At 42.0% G+C, this 19984-nt stretch overlaps 1 long non-coding RNA gene across 1 annotated transcript in view; it reads left to right on the plus strand.

The window, feature by feature from the left end:
• The window catches only part of LOC144331203 (uncharacterized), a 52329-nt gene extending 32570 nt beyond the window's left edge, over positions 1 to 19759 (plus strand). Inside the window, exons 2-3 of the long non-coding RNA XR_013398167.1 lie at positions 16190 to 16266; positions 17636 to 19759. This is a non-coding gene — a long non-coding RNA (uncharacterized LOC144331203). The remainder of the gene's footprint in view (positions 1 to 16189; positions 16267 to 17635) is intronic.
• Positions 19760 to 19984: the final 225 nt, after the last annotated feature.

Raw genomic sequence — 19984 nt, forward strand, 5'->3', positions numbered from 1 at the left:
CCTATCAATTTCTTTCTATCAATATTCTTATATATACATGTGTTAGCTCTATTCCTTAAACAGTCTTTTGAAGTATGGGCTAGATCTGTAGTTTATGATTGAGGAAACTGAGGCCCAGAGGTTAAATGACTTAACTGGGTACGCCTGTCTAGAAGGTAGTGGGGATGGTCTGGAAGCCAATTCCTCTGATGTTAGGCCTTACTTTACCTTAAGGGAAGAAGGATTCACTTGAGTCTTTGGATGGTGGGGACAGGAATGGCTACCTCTGTGGGTAGCTTTCAGGCCACCAGGAAGACTGCCTGGGTCTGTGCTTCCATGCTCTGGGATGGATTTGAGAAGCCCCAGGCTGTCTTAGGTGATATCCTTGGCCACGTGGTCTCAGTATCCCTCCTGTAACCACCACAGGACAAGGTTTCGAACCTGGGTTCCTATCCAACAGGACTTTGTAAAAAGGAATAAAGCTTTTTTTAGTTTATTTTTCTTTCTTTCTTTCTTTTTTTTTTTTTTTTTTTTTTTTGAGGCGGAGTTTCACTCTTGTTGCCCAGACTGGAGTGCAATGGCACAATCTCGGCTCACCGCAACCTCTGCCTCCTGGGTTCAAGCGATTCTCCTGCCTCAGCCTCCCGAGTAGCTGGGATTACAGGCATGCGCCACTATGCCCGGCTAATTTTGTATTTTTAGTAGAGACGGGGTTTATCCATGTTGGTCAGGCTGGTTTCAAACTCCTGACTTCAGGTGATCCGCCCGCCTTGGCCTCCCAAAGTGCTGGGATTACAGGCATGAGTCACGACGCCTGGCCAATGTTTTATTTTATTTTTTATTGAGACAGAGTTTTGCTCTTGTTGTCCAGGCCAGAGTGCAATGGCGCAATCTCAGCTCACTGCAACCTCTACCTCCCGGGTTCAAGCAATTCTCCTGCCTCAGTCTCCCGAGTAGCTGGGATTATAGGCATGTGCCACCATGCTTGACTAATTTTTTTTTTTTTTTTTGAGATGGAGTCTTGCTCTGTCGCCCAGGCTGGAGTGCAGTGGCGCAATCTCGGCTCACTGCAAGCTCTGCCTACTGGGTTCACGCCATTCTCCTGCCTCAGCCTCCCAAGTAGCTGGGACTACAGGAGCCCGCCACCACGCCCGACTAATTTTTTGTATTTTTAGTAGAGACGGGGTTTCACCGTGTTAGCCAGGATGTTCTCCATCTCCTGACCTTGTGATCTGCCCGTCTCGGCCTCTCAAAGTGCTGGGATTACAGGCGTGAGCTACTGCGCCCGGTCTAATTTTGTATTTTTAGTAGAGACGGAGTTTCTCCTTGTTGGTCAGGCTGGTCTCAAACTCCTGACCTCAGGTGATCTGCCTGCCTCGGCCTCCCAAAGTGTTGGGATTACAGGTGTGAGCCAATGCGCCTGGTCAAAGCTCTTTTTAAATTGACTAAGTCCAGGATAGTTTGAGACCTGTCAATGACAAGAAAAGCAAAAGGAAAAATCAGGCTCAATTTTCTGTGTGCTTTTTCAACTTCTGTTTCATTCTCAGGAACATTAGCCTGCTCATGGTGGTGCTGAGGGCCGTGGCGCCAGGTAACTATGTTTGGATCATGGGGTCTGTCCTCTAAATCAGAACTGATTGAATGCAAGGGTTGCCAATTTATAGCTTTGAAACCAGCTGAAAAAATAAATGGCACCATTTGGGAAGCTTTGGCTTTGGGAAATTGAGCAAGTGAGTGTACTGGGGAAATTGAAGCTTGAAAAGGCAGGATTTGGAGGAGTTGAGGGAAAGAAGATGTTTTAGGTAATAGAAACAGCATGATCATATTCACAAAGGTGACAGGGCCTCTCTTCATGTTTGGGGACAGTCAGTTGATCACTTTGCCTAAAGTGGAAGGTTGCAGGGGTGTGGCAGAAGGCAGGGAGGAGGACTTGGTTCATAGTGGGGAACTGGGAGAGACCTTCAGATGCCAGGCTAAAGAGTTTGGGTTATAGATTATGGGAGGTTATTGAAAGTTAAGTGTTGGGGAGAAGACAGGAAATACATTTTCAGAATTTTAACCCCATAGCATTGTGCAGAATGGATGGAAGGACATGAATCTAGTAAGTAATTAATGTCAGTAATCAAATGTCATAATCACAATTTGGACCAGCTTCTAAGCTAACACAAAGATGATCATTATTTGAGTGACTTGTGTCTCTGCTGCCTCCTCTATTCTCAAACTGATTGCTGGTTTCTATTCACTCACCACATGTTATTTAGCACTTCTCTTCTGGCACTGTGCTTCTCCCTGTTTAGCACTAACAACCTTCTGCTTCATATATAGCTATTTATATGTCTGTCTCCACCATGATAGCACCTCCCCAAGGAATCCAAATGTTCAACTTGAGTCTGTTTCCTAGAGTGTGCCTGCACTAAGATCACTGGAGCCAAGGAGATCTCTATCAAAGAAATAGCAACCCTGCCTCCCAGTTCCTGAACTTGACTTCCAGGGTAGACTCTATTATTAAATAAATAAGGTATTAACCAAATTAAACAACTTTTAATGACCCAGTATTAACCAAATTAAACAACTTTTAATGACCCAGAAAAAATAACTCAATTCACAGAAAAAAATAAAGAGAAGAGCAGATGTCTCAGCAACCTAGCTCTCAACGAAGAAGTGTGAGCATGCTAGCAATGTGATTTCAGTTAATCTTACTCCTGTGCTGTTTCCTGGAGAAGATAGAGTCCTGTCCTGTAGACTTTGTTGACATGTGCTCATGGACAAGAAGAACAGCTGGAGGTTATCATTCCTTCCTCTTTTCAGTAAGTACTGAGCACTGTGCTAGGCTCTGAGGGTGCAAAGATGAGGAGGACCACTTCTCAACCCTTGGGAAGGGGGAGGTAGATGTGTCAACTAATCCAGTGTGAATGGGGGCCCCACAGTGGCTGGTTCAGAGGAGTACTTAGGAACAAACCAGTAGCTCTGCTACTGGGGTGTAGATGGACTGATCTCCCCTCAGAAGGCTTCCTAGTGGAGATGAGTATGGAACTAGGCCTTTGAGGAAGAACAAGTTTGGTGGAGTGGAGTGAAGGCAAGAACACTCCAGGCAGGAGACACAGCAGGAACAAAGACCAGAGGCATGAACTCTATTTCACAGGGGCCCAGGGTTCTTCAGCAGGGCTGCTATTGGCATTTGGTACAGGACGGTGATAGACTGCCACATCGCAATTACACCTCATACAGTTTACGTCCCTTTCCCATCAAGCCCGCCTGCAGCGACAAGCACAGGCTTCCAATCATTTCCAAAAGTCCCTGGATGTGGACATAGTGGAGGGAGACGGCCAGCTCCTCCCTGCATGAGAACCACAGGAGGTGGTGCTTGAGACTTGAATGGGAGGCTAGGGCTGCAGTGTATAAGACCTTTCCCTTAGAGTGTGAAGAACCAGTGCAAATTCTGGACAAAGGAAAGACCTGATCAGAGAGATCTGGGGTTATAAAGGTCACTCTGGCATCAAGGTGAGTTAAATTAGAAGAGGCAGAGGCTAAGAACAAAGTGGATTCTCTCTCTCTCTCTCTTTAATGTGGATCAATTTTTTACCAACACAATTAGCTAATTTTTCTCTGCTTTCTCCTTGGCCACTCACAAAGAAATCTGGAAGAATGAGGCCTCTTTCCCATTAACTGCCATGATTTCTGGAAACACTTTTCTGAAGTGGTTACAAATGATCTCAGCTGCCACACCAGGGCCCTGTGCTTTGGACAATCCTTGCATCATGAAGCAGGAATTATTGCACCTATTATATGGATGAAGAAATTGAGGCTCAGAGGTCTGAATCTAAATCCTGGACTTTTGGACCAGGTGTGGTGGCTCAGGCCTGTAATCCCAGCACTTTGGGAGGCCAAGGCAGGCAGATCACCTGAGGTCAGGAGTTTGAGACCAGCCTGGCCAACATGGTAAAACCCCGTCTCTACTAAAAATACAAAAATTAGCTGGGCATAGTGCTGCGTGCCAGTAGCCCAGTTATTCGGGAGGCTAAGGCAGGAGAATTGCTTGAACCTGGGAGGTAGAGGTTGTAGTGAGCTGAGATTGTGCCACTACACTACAGCCTGGGTGACAGAGCAAGACTCTGTCTCAAATAATCAATTGATCAATCAATCCTGAGCTTTTAACCACCTTATAATAGCGACTAGGGAGTTTTTGTTGGCATTTTACTATTAATTTTCTAAAAATCATCATCAGTGTGGTACCCAAGAAAACATCCCTGAAAGATGGAGACTGGTTCTTTCCCCTGGTTTTCTCTTTTCCATCAGCTTTTCTTCTCCTGTGAGCCTTAGTTCCTGGCCATCATGCTTTAGTTAGCGCCTTTGTCTAAAGCGAGAGGCCCCAGGCCTTTGGTTTCCCTTCGAGTAAATTTTTTTTTTTTTTTACTGAAAATCACTCACTGTCCCCAACATCTTTAGCCAAGATGTTCTCATTTTCTTGGAGCCAGAATAAGCTGGCAGGGTGCTAGAGTCAACGCCGGCTGCGACCCACGTGTGCTTCCGCTGGCCGGGGAGTGATAGGCCAGGCAGCAGCATCCTTCAACTCAGACTTCTCCCGGCCTGATTTATTGCTCTGGCCTCCTGCTCTGGCTTTTCACTAACATTTCCTTCCAAAATCTTTGCTGCTGATCCAGGATTGTCCATGTGCGTTTTCACTTTGCTGCAGTTGACGGAGAGCTTTGGGTAAAAGCTCTGATACCACCCACTCCTGCCCTGTCTGCAGGAGCCATCTTTAATCTGTCAAAACCCAGGCCTGTTCACATGCTGCGAGGGTGGCGCAGATCCAAAGCCACTTCCGCCCCTTCCCTTGCTCCAGGCGCATGGCGGCTGAGCAACCGGCTTCAGAGGCTTCTGGACTAGGCCCAGCCTCTTTGAATCCCGAACCAGGCCTCCTAGTGCTCTCCCTGGTCAATTGCATCAGGGATCTCTTCTGTGAAAAAAAAAAAAAAAAAAATCATAATAATGTTTTCTCAAGAGAACAGGAGTAGCCATTTATTTTGGCTCTACCATATCGATTCAAGGAAATCTCTTCCCTCGCCTTTAAATTGTCCCTGGAGTCAGCAGGGTGTTTGTGCTCAAACATTTGCCCAGGGCAAAACCCCTTAAAGCCAACCCCTCCAGATCACATTTGCCAAAGTGGGATAGCACTCAAGCAAAATACTTTCCCCCGAATTAGTGAAAGACTCTTTTTGAGGCTAGTTAATAAAAATCAGGCATTTCTTTTGGTGTGATTTTTCATTCCAGGAGCCAAAATATAGACTGGCTTTTAAGACACGCAAAGGCACCAGGCTTCCCCGGGTGGGTGAAGGCGCCTGGTGGGTTCCAGACGCCTGGGGCTCTGGAGTCCCTGCACTGAGAAGAGCCTGTCTGCCTGCATGCGAAACTCGCCCTCCCTCACATAGTTCACATTTTCCCGTCATTGCAGTGTCACTCCAGTGGCACTGTGCAAAACGAGTACTTTTATTTTTGACCTTTGAAATTTCTTTTTTTCCTAGTGCCTAGAGACAGTAAAGCTGGACTATGAGTCTTCATGGGAAAAGAAAAATTCCCTTCTGTTTCCCCAAATTGCAGGGCATCTATGTCTGGTCTCAGGATTTTCTTGTATCAGCAACTGCCACTCAGTCCCTTCTCTTTGGGGAGGAGGGGAGGACAGGTATGTGTGGTTTGAAAGAATTCTCAAGATGGTTCTGATAAACATCATCTGCACCCATTGAAATTCCAGGGTCTAAACACAGGCACAACTATTCAGTCTCTTTGACTTAAGTCACAGGATTCTGGGTCAAGGTTTCTAGTCTGAAACCTCAACCAAACCATTTAATAGTGCTGATTCGGTCAAAATGGTTAAACTCATTATGTCTGGATGTCTAAATATAGCTGCATTTCAAGTTCCTTAGTTTTTCTGAGAAGGCTGTAAACTTTTGCACAATTCCTTTTGCGCAGTTTCTGCTCCATTGGGCTTAAATTCATCGTGAAAACTTACCATTTGTAATGTCAGATTGTTTATCTGAAAAATGGGAAGGATATGTACCTTGCAGTGTTACAGGGATTAGAAGCAGGATATATATGTTGCCAGGCACAGTGCTGGGCATGCAATAGGGCACTCGATAAATGAATAACTGCCACAATCAAGACAATGATGGTGATATTTACAACTGTGAGTAAAATGGCTTGATTTTCTTCTCGCCAACACACCCTGATATCCATGGTTGAGGTAAACTGAGAGGCCCAAAATGGAAAATAAGTGTGACAATCCACTAGACATTGTGTTGAGCTTCTACTATATACATGATGTAGGGTTAGGGGCCTTCATGTGCTCTCTCATTAGTTCTCCTCTCAGTACTCTGAGGCAGCACCCATAATCCCATTTTATAGATGACCACACTAAGACTGAAGAGGCTATTAATATATCAGAGCTCTTGATTGCAAGTAACACAATGATTTAAGCAGAAAAGAAGTTTATCAGAAGGATATCGGGGAGATCATAGAATCACTGGGAAAGTTAGGGGATGAGCTTGGAAAACAGGGCAGAAACAGGCTTGGAATACATGCTCTAAAGACTATAGCCAAATCCACATTGCAGAACTGTTCACCAGTACCACTAGCTCTGGACCCTAGCGACTGCTGCTGCTGCCACCACTGCAGCCATTTGAAAACTGGATGTTGGTACTACTGCTGTGGCTGCAGAAATAATTCCCTTTATCTTGCTTCATGAGTTGCCAGCTCCCAATTCTGTGTCTGAAGTGGGCACTCTGCTTCTGCCAGTTTGGACCCCATGCCCTCGCCCTAGTGCAAAGGATGCTGGGAAATTCAGTATTTGGCTTTTGGGAGAAAGGAAAACACTGTTCCAAGGTTCATATGGTAGGAAATTCCCCACAAAATATCAAAAGGGAAATCAGACACTAAGCCATCCTAAAAACTACCAAATGTTTACCTTATTGAGAAATTTGGATTTGTTGCCTAACTTGGACACATCCAAAGTAAGGATACACCTTACTGTGACCTTTCATGAGATGTGTGAAGTCCTGTCTGCCTATTCCAAGCTGGGTATTTTATTGTTGCCAGACTAAACACCAAATCTTTTCCCTCAGTTAATGTTTATTTGGTTCAGTTTAAATATTGGAGCTTATAATAAATAAAATACATGTTAATAGTGCCAAAAACAAAACAAAACAAAAACCATCCTTGGATACCTAAATGAATGAGAGGGCTGGAGATTGAGGATTCCTGAGAGCAGTCTTTGATTCATGGATGGAGTCATAGGTATTTGGATGGAAAGCACTCCTGAGATGGTCTAACCTATCTCTTCGCCTGCACCTGTAAGTGCACGGAGGACTCCATCACGTGTTACAGACAGGTTGCCCTAGAATTTGCCCTAGAATTTCAACTTACAAAACACTCTGAGGGAAGGAGGCAAACTTCCTTCAAAAATAAAATTGGAGGCCAAGGCGGGAGGATCACTTGAGGCCAGGAGTTCAAGACCAGCCTGGCCAACATAGCGAAACCCTGTCTCTACTAAAAATACAAAAATTAGCTGGGCATGGTGGCGCACACCTGTAATTCCAGCTACTTGGGAGAGCTGAGGCATGAGAATCACTTGAACCTGGGAGGAGGAGGTTACAGTGAGCAGAGATCATGCCACTATATTCCAGCCTGTGTGACTAAGACTGTCTCAAAAAAAAAAAAAAGAAAAGAAAAGAAAAGAAAAATAAAATCAAACCAGCAGGTAAAGCAAAAATTGGTACAATCTTCCTTGAGGACAATTTGACAATATGTATCAAGAGCCTCAAAAACGTTGGTTCATGAATAAAGCATGGGGAAATACAGACAGAGGTGTAGAGAAAGTTTGTTCTAGGATGTTCACTTATAACAGGGTAATTTATGCTAGAAAAAATTTGGTCCTGATTTTTATTTTAAGTTTTATTTTAGGTTTAGGGGTACGTGTGCAGGTTTGCTACATAAGTAAACTTGTATCATGGGGGTTTGTTGTACAGATTATTTCATCACCTGGGCATTAAGTCTAGTACCCACTAGTTATTTTTCCTGATCCTCTCCCTCCTCCCACCCCCAGCCCTCTAAGAGGGTTGCTTCTCTCTGTGTGTCCATGCGTTCTCATCGTTCAGTTCCCACCTATAAGTGAGAACATGTGGTATTTGGTTTTCTGTTCTTGCCTTGGTTTGCTAAGGATAATGGACTCCAGCTCCATTCATGTCCCCACAAAGGACATGATCACATTCTTTTTTATGACTGCATAGTATTACATGTGTATATGTACCACATTTTCTTTATCCAGCCCATCATTGATAGGCATTTGGGTCGATTCCATGTCTTAGCTGTTGTGAATAGAGCTGCAATAAACATACACATGCATATGTCTTTTTGGTAGAACAACTTACATTCCTTTGGGTATATACCCATTAATGTGATTGCTGGGTCAAATAGTATTTCTGTCTTTAGGTCTTTGAGGAATCACCACACTATATTCCACAATGGCTGAACTAATTTACACTCCCACCAACAGTATATAGCATTCATTTTTCTCCACAACTTCACCATCGTCTGTTATTTTTTGACATTTTAATAATAGCCATTCTGACTGGTGTGAGATGGTAGTTCATTGTGGTTTTGATTTGCATTTCTCTAATGATCTGTGATGTTGAGCTTTTATTTATATGCTTTTCAGATGCTTGTTTGTCCTCTTTTGAAAAGTGTCTGTGTCATCTGCCTGCTTTTTAATGGTTTTTTTTTTCTTATAAATTTGTTTAGGTTCCTTATAGATGCTAGATATTAGGCTTTTGTCAGATGCAGTTTACAAAACTTTTCTCCCATTCTGTAGGTTGTGTGTTCACTCTGTTGACTGTTTTTTTTTTTTTTTTCTGTGCAAAAGCTATTTAGTTTAATTAGATATGATTTGTCAATTTTGCTTTTGTTGCAATTGTTTCTGGCGTCTTTGTCATAAAATCTTTGCCTATTTCTATGTCCAAAATGGTATTACTTAGGTTGTCTTCCAGGGTTTTTATAGTTTTTAGTTTTATATTTAAGTCTTTAATTCATCTTGAGTTAATCTTTGTATATGGTGTAAGGAAGGGGTCCAGTTTCAATCTTCTGCATATGGCCGGTTATTTATCCCAGCATCATTTATTGAATAGGGGTCCTTTCACCAGTGCTTGTTTTTGTCAGGTTTGTCAAAGATCAGATAGTTGTAAATGTGCAGCCTTATTTCTAGGTTCCCTATTCTGTTCCATTGGTCTATGTGTCTGTTTTTGTTCTAGTACCATGCCGTTTTAGTTACTATAGTCCTGTAGTATAGTTTGAAGTCAGGTATCATGATGCTTCCAGCTTTCTTCTTTTTGCTTAGAATTGTCTTGGCTATTCAGGCTTTTTTGGTTCCATATGAATTTTAGAGTAGTTTTTTCTTTTTTCTTTTCTTTTCCTTTTTTTTTTTCTCTCTTGAGACAGAGTCTTGCTCTGTTGCTGGGCTGGAGTGCAGTGGCACGATTTCGGCTCACTGCAGCCTCTGCCTCCTGGGTTCAAGTCATTCTCCTGCCTCAGCCTTCTGAGTAACTGGGACTACAGGTGCATGCCACCACACCCCGCTAATTTTTGTATTTTTAATAGAGATGGGTTTCACCATGTTGGCCAGGATGGTCTCGATCTCTTGACCTCGTGATCCACCTGCCTTGGCCTCTCAAAGTGCTGGGATTACAGGCGTGAGCCACCACACCCAGGCTAGAGTAGTTTTTTCTAGTTCTGTGAAGAATGTCATTGGTGGTTTAATAGGAATAGCAGTGAATCTATAAATTGCTTTGAGCAATATGACCATTTTAACAATATTGATGCTTCCTATCCATGGTCATAGAACGTTTTTTCATTTCTTTGTGTCATCTCTGATTTATTTGAGCAGTGTTTTGTATTTCTCCTTGTAGAGCTCTTTCACCTCCCTGATTAGCTGTATTCCTAGATATTTTGTTCTTTTTGTGGCAGTTATGAATGGGATTGTGTTCCTGATTTGGCTCTTGGCTTGACTATAGTTGGTGAATAGGAATGCTAGTGATTTTTGCACATTGATTTTGTATCCTGAGACTTTGCTAAAGTTGTTTATCAGCTTAAGGAGCTTTTGGGCCAAGACTATGGGGTTTTCTATAACAGGATAATTTATGCTAGAAAATTTTAGGTAATTTCTTATATTGTGGGTAATTTTCCCTGTATTTTACCTAATATTTTGGGTAATTTCATAAATTTTAGGTAATTTCTTTTAACAGGGTAATTTTTGCTAGAAAAATGTTGGTCCTGATTTTTAAAATACACATCCACACCCAAGTATATTTACATAAAAAATCTAATAAGAAGTATACCGAAACATCAACTGTGAGATTATCTCTGGGTGGAAAGATAGCGGTTGATTTTTTTAAATGTTACTTTAAATATTTTCTTAGGATTTCCAGAACTTTCTACATAAGTATGTTACCTCTTTTACAATTAGAAAAATAATACATATTTTAAAATAAGTTCCATCATATAATACCATCTTCAAAGAAACCAAAGTGAAAAAGAGTTAAACCAGTTTTTAGGGGGAAGGGCTATTTTCACCTTCCCAAGGGGCCATGTGGGTAGAAGGCAAATTAAAACCTGAAAGTTTAAAGTCAATCAGTTTGTCTTAATGGGCCCTAGATGGGGGAAAACTTCAGTCATTTCCCTTGCCTGGCACTCTTGTGGTCAGAGGATGAAATCCAATCATGGGGTCAGTTGGGTTTGTACATTCCATGGCAAACCAATTTGGCCATTTCTCTGCATTTCCCAAAAGTTCTCTGACTTCCTAGACAGGAATTGTGAGCACAGGGAGACCTTTATGCTGGTTGCTGCAGCACATCTGGTTTACAGCCTGTGCCAGATGGGCTCCCTTTCATCTGGGAAGAGGGGCAGGAGGGGACACCCGAGCCTCTGTAGGTCCAAGGAACTTCCTCAGTGGAGGCTCTAATTTTTGGTGAAGTGTTTCAAGTTAAGATGTAACTATATCATGTTAGAGTCACAATGTCCCTTACATTTAAGGAAATATGCTTTTCATTAGAGTTTGCCCACCTCACCTTTAGGTTCATTGCTCAGGCCAAAGAGGTTTTGAATAAGCTGTCAGTTGGTTTCTGAAACCATCCTGCACTATGTAAATATTTAGTGAGCATCTATTATGTACCCTTGCACTGGAGAACAACAATGAACAAGATAGATGTGGTCCCTGCACTCAGGGAGCTCTTGCATTTGAGGACAGACTTCTGACTTCCTGCTGTCACTAACCCCAGGTTATTTTTGGTTTATACCTGGCCTCTGATTGTACCAATCACTCCATCACCTTAGATGTGCTGGGTTAGAAACAAAATGCTGGAAAATACTCAAATCTACAAGTCCAATAATAGTAAAAGAAGGCCGGGCACATTGGCTCACACCCGTAATCCAAGCACTTTGGGAGGCCAAGGTGGGAGGATGCCCTGAGCCCAGGAGTTCAAGACCAGCCTGGGCAATACAGGGAGACCCCATCTCTACAAAAATTTAAAAAAAAAAATTTTTTTTAATTAGCCATGTATGATGATGTACGTCTGTAATCCCAGCTACTGGAGAGGCTGAGGAGGGAGGATTGCTTGAGCCCAGGAGTTTAAACTTACAGTGAGCTCTGATAGTGCCACTATACTCCAGCCTGAGTGACAGAGTGTGATCCTGTCTCAAAGAAAATGAAAGGAAAAGGAAAGCTATTGCTGAAAGAGGGAGACTGGGTTCATCTGGTGGCTGGAATAGGTGGTACTGATGCCAATATCACCAAGGGGAAAGGAATAAAAGAAAAGAGAGGGACTGAGAGGCAAGCACCACTGCAGCCATGAAAGGCTCTGGTGAATCCTCCGTGTAGACCATGTTCAGCCTCTTTCCAGGAACTTCTTCCAGCCATGCTGTTGCCCACTGCACTCTTCTTGAAGATTGTTCTTTTATTTTCCCTTCCTCGCTGAAACTCTGGGGGAAAGGTAGCCAGATTCATCTTCCCCTTTCCCTAGTTACCACCAAATTTTTCCCATTAAGAAATTCTCTCACCCCAAAGGCCTGTGTAATCCCACTCCCGGACTTTCCTGGACAACCAGCCCAATGGGCCTAACCAAGTCTCATGTCACATCACAAGACATTTCTCTTTATCCAGAAACCAAACAACCAGAAGCCCAGCCACTGAAATGCTCACTCTTCTCTTCCAAACACTAATAACAACAAGTCCAACACTTTAAGAGCTTAAATTGCCTTTTTATTTATTATAGATAGAAGAAATGGTGTTTCGAAACGTTCTTGGCTTATGAGTTTGGTGCCATTCTTCAATTTTAAAAAATGTTAATTCATGTATGCTTTAAATACAGGACTTCTCAGGGTCCAAAAACAGAATAAGTCTCAGGTGGTTCAAATTAGGAGACTTTGTGAAATGACCAATTATAGAGAAGTGATCAGTGTTGAGGGAATTCCCAAGGGAAACTGAGGCATCTAAAGACTAGCAGTAGTGGGGATCCATGACTATACCGGGGCCTTAAGTGACAAGGAAAGGAAGCATTGTTGCTGGAGAGGGCTGGACAGCCATGGAGGAAGGAGCTGGTGGCGTCCATTGTCTTGGAGGGATGTAGCCTCTATGAGAACCAGGGTGCTGAAGTGGAATAGGAACAGAGAAGAAATATCTTGACCTCTTTCTTTTCCAGCCTGCTAATCTCTGCTGACCAAATCCAACTGGAAGCCAGAGGTGAAGGTCAGTCACTCAGGATACAGAACAGGGCCAAAAAAAGTAGAGAATGAATTGGGTGGGGCAGGGGTGGGTGGAATTCAGAGAATAACCAACACCAGGTACTAACTCTCTCTCACACCCAGAATATGTATTCACTCAGAGCATTATTTTTCATCACTCTTGCTAAATGTCATTTTAGTGGCCAAACTTCTCAAGAATTGTGGGTTGGGACACCCCCAGCCCCACTCCAGTGCAATCTGAAAGTCATGGCTGGTTATCCCTGTAACACGATCATTTTCATTCATTCAAAAATATTCATTGAGTACCTGTTATGTACCAGATACCATTAGAAGAAGGTCCCATTTACCCCCCACCCATCATTCTCATTCATAGGGATCATTTTCTCCCATTTTTCAATGAGATTCCAATTAATCCTCTGCATTTGGATCACTATTTATATAACCACATCTGCTTTACTTTTCTGGTAAATCCCAATTTTGTTTGACTTGATAGTCTGTCTGGACAACTGAATCCCAAAGCCTCTCAGAATCTAAGAGAAAGTTTATAGTTTTTTCTGGACAAGAACTCAAGTTGTTGGTGCCCCAATTTTTTTTTTTTTTTTTTTTTTTAAGCAGAGGCAGTACTTTTGATTCTGTGAAGAACTTTAAAAATAAAACTTGTTCTTGCTGAATGTAGGTAATATTTTAGCAAAATTGTCCTTTCTAAGAACTATAAGCAAAACAGTCTATATCAGTGACTTTCAAAATTTTTAACTGCAGCACACAATAAAAATTCATTTTGTGTCTTAACCCAGTTTCATGAAACAAAACTCAACATTACTTTGTTTTGGTGCATTCTGTTGTTTTCTATTCTATTCCATTTCCTTGAAAAATGCTGACCAGACTGATGGCTAACTCCTGTAATCCCAGAACTTTGAGAGGCTGCTGCAGGAGGATCAATCAAGGCCAGGAATTCGAGACCAACCTGGGCAACATAGTGAGACCTTGTCTCTATAAAATTAATTATTATTTTTTAAACGCCAATAGCAACCCATTAAATTGATTTTATACTGTATTAATGGGTTGCTTTCTGCAGATTGGAAAATCTTGACCTGCATAATATCTTGAAACTGTTTTTAAAATAGACCCAGCAATGGAATCAATATTTAAAGAGTGGTTAAGATGCCCTAAATGTTTATTTTTCAGCCATCATCAATTGTGCCGATCTCACCATTTTTCTTTCATTTAAGGAAAGTCAAACAGGTTTGACCAGTTGCGTTCCCCTATTCTCCCCCAGCTCCCCATTCTGGCCGAGGGTCCTGCATTTACTGCCAGTTTGGCTTGTGGCTGGACCCGATTGGCAGGAGGGCTTGGCAGCTGTGGCTTGCCAAACCCTATTGGTAAACACAACCAGTGTTTTTTTTGGTTTTTTTTTTTAACCTGAAGAAATCTGCCTATGTTTGACTTGCAGTTATTGGGGGAAAGGGTTCACTGTACAGGTGGGCCTGGGTAGGCTCCTGACTCACAGATGAAGTGAACTCTCCCCACCACCACATGGTCTCAGGATCAGGAGGGTGAAAATCCTAGCTGCTATTCGTCAGGCACTTACAGTGCGTTAAAGATGTTCTATACATTATCTAATTTAATTCTAACAAGCCAGTGGGTGGGTATTGTTATCTTTACTTTAGGGCAGAGAGAAATATTATCATTGTCATTTAGACAGAAAGAAACTGAAGTTCAGAGAGATTTCACAACTTCCTGAAGCTCCCACTGGTAGTGTGTAGCAGAGCTAGAAACCATGTTCAGCTCTTATTCACAATGCTCTAATGCTTCCTCGTTTGGCTTTGAACTGGTATGGGGGAAAGAAGAGCAGATAGAAACATTTCTTTTTGCTACTGAGGCATTAGATGTAGCATTTGAGGAGGGGAAGTTCTCTTCTAGTTTCTGGGGTTACACTGGGAAAGATGTAATTCCTGTGTTTGGATTTCTCATTGGAATTTGGAATTCCAGGAGTAACTCAAAGAAATAATGGGAAACTAGAAGACAAGTAATATTATCTCAGCTTGATAATAAAAGCAAACATACTTCCGTGAGCCATGTAGACTGTATATATCATGTGTAACACAGTCTCTGTGGGGTGGGGTGGAGCGGAGCATGTTAAGTCCCCAATAACATACTTTTGAAATAGATTTAATTTGTGAATTGGTGGATGCCTACATTTAATGTAGATAAACCATATCTGGTTGCTTTTTTTCTGCCTAATCATAATTCATTGTGCATTTACATATGTGGAGGAAGAGAATTGGAAACTACAGAAGTGAAATGACATTATAGGCTTCTGCTACAAACGATAGAGAAGATACAGAGAAAAAAGAAAAGAGTAAGAGAGGGTTGCTTCTGGACTTTTGAGGCTGTTTCAGAAAAAGAAAGCAGAGACTTGATGCCCTGAGAACCTAGAAAGAATTAGCAAGTACGTCAAAGACACAGTGATTTTTAGCCACCTTCTAGGCAGCTAAATAGTGTTAATGTGGCCGGGCATGGTGGCTCATGCCTGTAATCCCAACACTTTGGGAGACTGAGGCGGGCGAATCACCTGAGGTCAGGAGTTCGAGACCAGCCTGACCAACATGGAGAAACCCCATCGCTCCTAAAAATAAAAAAAATTAGCCGGGCATGGTGGCGTGTGCCTGTGATGATCCCAGCTACTCTGGAGGCTGAGGCAGGAGAATCACTTGAATTCGGGAGGTGGAGGTTGTGGTAAGCCGAGATTGCACCATTGCACTCCAGCCTGGGCAACAAGAGCGAAGTTTCGTCTCAAAAAAAAAAAAAAAAAAAAAAAAAGAAAGAAAAAATAGTGTTGATGTGCTTTTAAAGACCTCTCCATTTGAAATTCTGCTTAAAAGAGCCAAAGCAATAGGTTCACAGTCAAGGTCAGAGACCTAGCCTATTTTGGTACTTTAACTTTTTCATTTTCTTTATGTGATGTTATTACAGTTATGTTTGACAAGTGAATTAACTAGAGATTTTTAAGCTTAATAGATATTTTTCTGTATTATATAAACATTTGCAAGCTATCTCTCTGAGTTTTAGCTTTCCAGGACTTAAATAGTCTAAATAGTTCATGAAAGTACTGTTTTGCTCATTACATTAGCCAAAAAAAAAAAAAAAAAGCAAGGCAGATCAACTGATGGTTAGAACTGGAGGTCGGGGTAGGGGTAGGGCTACTTTTGAGATATGTTCCCGAACGTTAAACCTGGATAATACAATTACCAAAAAATAGAAAGAAACCATGAAGAAAACCCACATGCAATTATAAAATGATTACATTACATAAGTTGTACAAGTTCCAACACTGGGGACCCACAGAATCAAATGCTTGTAGTGCCTGAGAAGTAATACGTATCCTCAAAAATTCAATGGCTCTGGAAATCTTTTTTATGTTGCTTTTCAGAGAAATGCCCAAAAGATTTGCAATCAAAACAGTTGAGACCGTGGTTCTATGAAGATGCCACCCCTGAAAAATCACAGGTGACTTTCTAATGACTTTCTGCTTAGATTTTGGCCTTATGAACAAAGATGTTTCTGTTAGATTTGACCCACTGAGGAGAAAGAGAGAGGGCCAGGATGCTATGAAGACTCCTTCCAGCATCCAGCCCAGACACTCCGTCTTGGGGAGTGGACCATTTTGACGCCCTGTCTGTAAGCTGCTCCTTGAAGCCAGAGACCAAGGAACCAACCAATTTATGTTCTCACTGAAGTTGATATTACAGATTAGATACCAATTCCCTGGCTGAGCCACGGTTTCTGAAAGATGGGCTCTGGATTCTCGAAGCAAGTTCCATTTTCTTCTCTATCAGTCTTGGTCCATGTGTAAAGAAAAGAACAGAAAACCAGGTTTGGGGCCAACAGGAAGAAATGCTATGTTGATACATTTGTTGTGGTGATTAAAAGGGCCGATTCTCATTAAGTGGAATTTGCTCTCTTCCAACTGGATGTGCACAGGAGCCTTTTTTTTTTTTTCTTTTTTAGTATTAACTTATTTTTTTTTCCCCTTCAAGCTTAGCCAGAGACCTCATGGAGGTCTAAACCCAAGCCAAGCTTGATCGGTTTTAATTCAACCACTGTTGATTTATGGCTTAGCAAAAAATGTCTGAGAATTTTTTTAAGCTAAAAAAATTTTTTTACCCCAACTTGACTCTCTCACATCTCAAATCCAGCTGAAGGGATATTTCTTAGACTTTCAAAAGACAAAGTCATCATTGGAATGGAAGGCAGCACTGAAAGTTTCAAATCCCAGAGAGAAATCCTGTGAAAGCGTATATACAAGTGAAAACAAATATATTGGAACGCCATATGACACATTAAATGGGTTCATTTGATCCCCTTTGAATAGAAGCTAGAATAGAATCAACCCAAGGCTGGAGAGGCGGTATGGGGTGGGTTGGGGGTGTTTTTTGAGGGATTGCACCCGAAGAGACACAAAAGTTCTCTCTTTGCTTTCTCTTATAAGCCCCTCTTCCTCTTCTTACCAGCCAGACCAAAAATGATCCATGGTAAATTTTTTTTCTCTACCTGGCTCTGGAATGTGCATTGTTATACAATACAAGCAGGAATTAGACTAATAAGCTATTACCAATTGCAAGAAGAAAAAACCAATACCAAGCCACTGGTGCCTTCCAGCTCTGATATTTAATGGGTGTAACCTAGTTCACAATGCATGATCCTTTCTCTGCCTCCTGTAACATTCAGGCCGGGCTGTGAGATTTAACCATTTGTTAGCTGTGGGTGTATAATTTGTACCTTCTGTCTTTTCCTGTGTGAGCATCCGTCTTTCCCATAAGACTGTAAGCTCAGTGAGAGGAGGAACTGACCACATATTCCATCTAATTTCCCACAGCCATGACCTCCAACCTTCCTCTCGATTTCTCACATATTAGTCCCGTGACTGTCCGAGTCCCCTGCCTCAAAAGAACACACAGAAGGAACAAGGTAAAAAGTGCCTTTCTTCGTAATGCGGAGGAAGAACCAAGTATATAATTCCTAATAATTGCGTTGTACTCTTCTTCCTGAGGGATCTTTGAGAAGCAGGGAAGGGGCACTCTCTGCTGTCATATATTTGTGCACTGTGTGCTTCTCCACTAAGTGCATATCTTCATGAAAAAATTGCTGGTTATACAGCAGCTCTGCTTATGAACGTTAATACACATCCAATACTTAGACTTGGCTCAGACATAGAATTACTGCTTTTACTTCTAATGCTTTAAATTCCTTCCATGGTTTTAGTTTTTCAATGTCAAGAACAGGTTTTCACTCATCTCTCCTGCGCCTGCGATGAATTCCTTAGAGACCAAGGCCACATCTGTGCTGTACATTAGCTTTCTTGACTCAGACATCGTCCTGGTTTCGTATCAGATAAACAGATTAATGGGCAAGGAATAGACCTGCCCCAGAAAACAAACGAAGTAATGGGACAGAATTTGTGTTTAAGTACAAAAAAGTCTGATTCTTGTTATATATGCTTTGTGCCAAAACACACCCCACCAGTGTTTATAACTGAATTTATGTGAACAACATCCTGAAATTTATTGAGCATTTACATTATTCTGTACACTATCCAAAGCACTTCGTAGATATTATCTCATTTAACTTTCAGAATTCTATGAGTAGTTACTGTTTACAATTAGGTTCTATTGCTATTAAATTTGTATCATCAATATTCAGTATGACTCATTTGGTCCTTACATGAGGTTATGATGTCTTTTGTGTGATTATCTTGTACTGTAGGAAGACTTTGCAGGGTTTATTATATGTCTCATTTGTGTGTGTTGTATTAATTGCTACAAGAAGGAGATCTCCAAGACCAGTTCCTTAAAGAACAGAAACATGTATTTCTCTCTCATGTAAAAACTCAGGAAGCAGGTTTCAGATTGGCTGGTGCCTGTAGTCCATACAGTCATTCAGGGACTTTAGTTCTTTCCATATTTTTTCTTTACCATCTCCTAGGTATAGCCAGTGTTAAGGCACCAGAGCAGAAGTGGCATCTATCACTTCTACTTACCTTGGAGAAAACTTTAGTCACGTGGCCACAGCTAACTCTATAAGAAACTAGGACATGTATCCACTGGGTACCCATGTGTCTAGCTATAGTTTTATCACTATGAAACAAAGGGAGTACTGGAATTTAGTGAATAGCTCACTATGTTCATCATAGTCTTCAATAAATAGATTGTAAACAGTTGGAGAGCTAGGCCTGTGTCTTATTCATATTTGTCCCTATCGCAGGGCTAAGTACCTGTCACAGAAATTCTGGGCTCATGTGCCAGTGCTCCCTACTCTGGTGTAGGGATATATAGGGTTTATGATGGCAGATATGGCAAATGAACCATGGCACTACTCTTTCATGATATGCCCTCAGAATATTTTGCAGTACAGTGCCTCTGGAAGCCACTTGCAACAGGTGGGAATTGGCACATGATCTGAATCCTATTAGCCCTCCCTGATTGTAAGTATTCAAATATTAAATAAAGAAAGAACTGTAGTAGTTTTTCCTCTATTTCCATGGAAACAGATACGTTGGTTACTGTGGTGATTTTAACGTATGTCTTCAAATTCTTTGACACACCTTCCTTCAGGAGGTAGAGTTTAATTCCCTTCCCCTTGAATGTCAGCCGTTGGTGAGTCACTTATAACATAGAATGTTGGCCAGGTACGGTGGCTTGCGCCTGTAATCTCAACACTTTGGGAGGCCGAGGTGGGTGGATCACCTGAGGACACGAGTTTGAGACCAGCCTGGCCAACATGGTGAAACGCCGTCTCTACTAAAAATGCAAAAATGAGCTGGTCATGTTGGTGGGCACTTGTAGTCCCAGCTACCTGGGAGGCTGAGGCAGGAGAATTGCTTCAGCCTGGGTGGTGGAGGTTGCAGTGAGCCAAGATCGCGCCACTGTACTGCAGCCTGGGCAACAAGAGCGAGACTCCATCTCAAAAAAAACAAAAAACAAAAAACAGAAAACAAAAAAAATATAGAATGTCATAGAGTGTGGCAGAAGTAATGCTATGTGGCTTCCAAGCCTGTCATTAAAAAGATATAGCTTCCACCTGGCTCTCTCTAATATTTGCAATGCACACTCTGGGGAAGGCCAGCTACCATGGCATAAGGACACTCAAGCAGCCCTGTGGAGAAGTCCATGAGGAGAGGAACTGAGGCCTCTTGCCGACAGCCAGCATCAACTTGCAAACCACATGA

Source organism: Macaca mulatta, chromosome 9 (genome assembly GCF_049350105.2).
Source record: "Macaca mulatta isolate MMU2019108-1 chromosome 9, T2T-MMU8v2.0, whole genome shotgun sequence".
Classification (NCBI taxonomy): domain Eukaryota; kingdom Metazoa; phylum Chordata; class Mammalia; order Primates; family Cercopithecidae; genus Macaca; species Macaca mulatta.